A 6,000-nucleotide genomic window follows, 5' to 3' on the forward strand; every position below is an offset into this window, starting at 1 on the left:
CTGTGGGTCTCTGCGTGGTGAGTCTGTGGGTCTCTGTGTGTGGTGGGTCTGTGGGTCTCTGTGTGGTGGGTCTGTGTGTGTCTGTGTGGTGAGTCTGTGGGTCTCTGTGTGGTGAGACTGTGGGTCTCTGTGTGTGGTGAGTCTGTGTGTGTCTGTGTGTGATGAGTCTGTGGGTCTCTGTGTGGTGAGTCTGTGGGTCTCTGTGTGTGGTGGGTCTGTGGGTCTCTGTGTGGTGGGTCTGTGTGTGTCTGTGTGGTGAGTCTGTGGGTCTCTGTGTGGTGAGTCTGTGGGTGTCTGTGTGGTGAGTCTGTGGGTGTCTGTGTGGTGAGTCTGTGGGTGTCTGTGTGAGGTGAGTCTGTGGGTGTCTGTGTGAGGTGAGTCTGTGGGTCTCTGTGTGGTGGGTCTGTGGGTGTCTGTGTGGTGAGTCTGTGGGTGTCTGTGTGGTGAGTCTGTGGGTCTCTGCGTGGTGAGTCTGTGGGTCTCTGTGTGGTGAGTCTGTGTGTGTCTGTGTGTGATGAGTCTGTGGGTCTCTGTGTGGTGAGTCTGTGGGTCTCTGTGTGGTGGGTCTGTGGGTGTCTGTGTGGTGAGTCTGTGGGTGTCTGTGTGGTGAGTCTGTGGGTCTCTGCGTGGTGAGTCTGTGGGTCTCTCTGTGTGGTGAGTCTGTGGGTCTCTGCGTGGTGAGTCTGTGGGTCTCTGTGTGTGGTGGGTCTGTGGGTCTCTGTGTGGTGGGTCTGTGTGTGTCTGTGTGGTGAGTCTGTGGGTCTCTGTGTGGTGAGACTGTGGGTCTCTGTGTGTGGTGAGTCTGTGTGTGTCTGTGTGTGATGAGTCTGTGGGTCTCTGTGTGTGGTGGGTCTGTGGGTCTCTGTGTGGTGGGTCTGTGTGTGTCTGTGTGGTGAGTCTGTGGGTCTCTGTGTGGTGAGTCTGTGGGTGTCTGTGTGGTGAGTCTGTGGGTGTCTGTGTGGTGAGTCTGTGGGTGTCTGTGTGAGGTGAGTCTGTGGGTGTCTGTGTGAGGTGAGTCTGTGGGTCTCTGTGTGGTGGGTCTGTGGGTGTCTGTGTGGTGAGTCTGTGGGTGTCTGTGTGGTGAGTCTGTGGGTGTCTGTGTGGTGAGTCTGTGGGTGTCTGTGTGGTGAGTCTGTGGGTGTCTGTGTGGTGAGTCTGTGGGTGTCTGTGTGGTGAGTCTGTGGGTCTCTGTGTGGTGAGTCTGTGGGTCTCTGTGTGGTGAGTCTGTGGGTGTCTCTGTGTGGTGAGTCTGTGGGTGAGTCTGTGTGGTGATTCTATGGGTGTCTGTGTTGGTCTGGAGGTCTTTGTGTGGTTCTGTATGTGGTTATGTGTCCTTAACAACACTACAAAGGGTCGGGATCTGATATACCAATTGTTTGACTTGCATCCCACTGGGGATTTTTCTCACAGCGTTCAAATACGGTGTTTTTGTCTGAAGACTTTTGCTGTTTTTTCCAGGATTTTTCTGTTGCGTGTAGTCACTTTAAGAGTTAAGTTTTTGTTGTGTTGCGGTTTCACCCGAGTCAAGAGCCGCATGGCTCACAGGGTTATACCTCCTCATACATGAAACTGAAAAAACTGAAAACCACCACCACTATCACCACCTCCTTCATCACCACCTCCTTTATCACCACCTCCATCATCACCACCTCCATCATCACAACCACCATCACCACCTCCATCATCACAACCACCATCACCACCTCCATCATCACAACCACCATCACCACCTCCTTCATCACCATCTCCTTCATCACAACCACCATCACCACCTCCTTCATCACCACCTCCTTAATCACCACCTCCATCATCACAACCACCATCACCACCTCCTTCATCACAACCACCTCCATCATCACAACCACCATCACCACCTCCTTCATCACAACCACCTCCATCATCACAAGCACCATCACCACCACCTCCTTCATCACCACCTCCTTCATCACCACCTCCTTCATCACCACCATCTCCACCACCATCACCACCACCTCCTTCATCACCACCTCCATCATCACAACCACCACCATCACCACCACCTCCTTCATCACCACCTCCATCATCACCACCATTATCACTACCTCCATCATCACCTCCATCGTCACCACCACCATCACTACTTCCTTCATCACCACCTCCTTCCTCACTTCCATCATCACAACCACCATTACCATCACCACCACCATCACCACCACCATCACCACCACCTCCTTCATCACCACCTCCTTCATCTCCACCACCATCATCACCTCCATCGTCACCACCACCACCATCACTACCTCTTTCATCACCACCACCACCATCACCACCTCTTTCATCACCACCTCCTTCCTCACTTCCATCATCACCACCACCATCACCACCACCACCACCTCCTTCATCACCACCATTATCACTACCTCCATCATCACCACCATCTCCACCACCATCATCACCTCCATCGTCACCATCACCACCATCACTACTTCCTTCATCACCACCTCCTTCCTCACTTCCATCATCACCACCACCATTACCACCACCATCACCACCACCACCATCACCACCATTATCTCCACCATTATCTCCACCATCACCACCATCACCACCACCATTACCACCACCATCACCACCACCATCACCACCACCTCAATCATCACAACCGCCATTACCACCTCCTTCATCACCACCTCCATCACCACCTCCATCATCACAACCACCATCACCACCTCCTTCATCACCACCTCCTTCATCAACACCACCACCATCACCACCACCATCATCACCACCACCACCATCACCACCGCCATCACCACCACCGCCATCACCACCACCACCATCACCACCACCATCACCATCATCACCATCGCCATCACCACCATCACCACCATCACCACCACCACCATCACCACCGCCACCATCACCACCACCACCATCACCACCGCCATCACCACCACCACTATCACCACCACCATCACCACCACCACCACCATCACCACTACCACCACCATCACCACTACCACCACCACCATCACCACCATCACCACCATCACCACCACCACCATCATCACCACCATCATCACCACCATCACCACCACCACCATCTCCACCACCACCACCATTATCTCCACCATTATCTCCACCATCACCACCATTATCTCCACCATTATCTCCACCATCACCACCATTATCTCCACCATTATCTCCACCATCACCACCATCACCACCACCATTATCTCCACCATCACCACCATCACCACCACCATCACCACCACCATCACCACCACCATCACCACCGCCATCACCATCACCACCACCACCATCACCACCATCACCACCACCACCATCACCACCACCACCACCATCACCACCACCATCACCACCACCATCACCACCACCATCACCACCACCATTATCTCCACCATTATCTCCACCATCACCACCGCCATCACCACCACCACCACAACCACCACCACAACCACCACCACCACCATCACCACCATCACCACCACCACCACCGTCACCACCACCACCGTCACCATCACCACCACCACCATCACCACCATCACCACCATCACCACCACCACCATCATCACCACCACCACCACCATCACCACCATCTCCACCACCATCACCACCACCACCATTATCTCCACCATTATCTCCACCATCACCACCATCACCACCGCCATCACCACCGCCATCACCACCACCATCACCACCACCACCCCAATCACCATCACCACCATCACCACCACCACCCCCACCACCACCACCATCACCACCACCACCATCACCACCATCACCAACACCACCATCACCACCACCACCACCACCATCACCACCATCACCACCATCACCACCATCACCACCACCACCACCACTACCACCATCACCACCACCACTACCACCATCACCACCACCACTACCACCATCACCACCATCACCACCACCATCACCATCTCCACCACCATCACCACCACCATCACCACCATTATCTCCACCATTATCTCCACCATTATCTCCACCATCACCACCGCCATCACCACCACCACCACAACCACCACCACCACCACCACCACCACCGTCACCACCACCACCACCACCATCACCACCACCACTATCACCACCACCACCATCATCACCACCACCACCATCATCACCACCACCATCACCACCACCACCATCATCACCACCATCTCCACCACCACCACCATTATCTCCACCATTATCTCCACCATCACCACCATCACCACCGCCATCACCACCGCCATCACCACCACCACCACAATCACCACCACCATCACCATCACCACCACCACCATCACCACCACCACCATCACCACCACCACCATCACCACCATCACCATCACCACCATCACCACCACCATCATCATCACCACCATCACCATCACCACCACCACCACCATCACCACCACCACCATCACCACCACCACCACCATCACCACCACCATCACCACCACCACCATCACCACCACCACCATCACCACCACCACCACCATCACCACCATCACCACCACCACCATCACCACCACCACCATCACCACCACCACCATCACCACCACCACCATCACCACCACCACCATCACCACCACCACCACCATCACCATCACCACCACCACCATCACCACCACCACCATCATCACCACCACCATCACCACCACCACCATCACCATCACCACCACCACCACCATCACCACCACCATCACCACCACCACCACCATCACCACCATCACCACCACCATCATCATCACCATCATCACCATCACCACCATCACCACCATCACCACCACCACCATCACCATCACCACCACCACCAATCACCACCACCACCATCACCACCACCATCACCATCACCACCACCATCACCACCACCATCACCACCATCACCACCACCATCACCACCACCACCATCACCACCACCACCACCATCACCACCACCATCACCACCACCACCATCACCACCACCACCATCACCACCACCACCACCATCACCACCATCACCACCACCACCATCACCACCACCACCATCACCACCACCACCATCACCACCACCACCATCACCACCACCACCATCATCACCACCACCATCACCACCACCACCATCACCATCACCACCACCACCACCATCACCACCACCATCACCACCATCACCACCATCACCACCACCATCATCATCACCATCACCACCATCACCACCACCACCATCACCACCACCACCAATCACCACCACCACCATCACCACCACCATCACCACCACCATCACCACCACCACCATCACCACCATCACCAACACCATCACCATCACCACCACCATCACCACCACCATCACCACCACCACCATCACCACCATCACCACCACCATCACCACCACCATCACCACCACCATCACCACCACCACCATCACCACCACCATCACCACCACCACCATCACCACCACCACCACCATCACCACCACCATCACCACCACCACCATCACCACCACCACCATCACCACCACCACCACCATCACCACCATCACCACCACCACCATCACCACCACCACCATCACCACCACCACCATCACCACCACCACCACCATCACCATCACCACCACCACCATCACCACCACCACCATCATCACCACCACCATCACCACCACCACCATCACCACCACCACCACCACCACCATCACCACCACCACCATCACCACCACCACCATCACCACCACCACCACCACCATCACCACCATCACCACCACCATCATCACCACCACCACCATCTCCACCACCACCATCACCACCATCACCACCATCACCATCACCACCACCACCAATCACCACCATCACCACCACCATCACCACCACCATCACCACCACCACCATCACCACCATCACCACCACCATCACCACCACCATCACCACCACCACCATCACCACCATCACCACCACCACCATCACCATCACCACCACCATCACCACCACCATCACCACCACCATCACCACCACCATCACCACCACC

The sequence above is a fragment of the Petromyzon marinus genome, assembly GCF_048934315.1.
Source record: "Petromyzon marinus isolate PM22_M1 ecotype Great Lakes invasive population chromosome 75 unlocalized genomic scaffold, UKy_Petmar_22M1.pri1.0 chr75_unloc.1, whole genome shotgun sequence".
Lineage (NCBI taxonomy): Eukaryota > Metazoa > Chordata > Hyperoartia > Petromyzontiformes > Petromyzontidae > Petromyzon > Petromyzon marinus.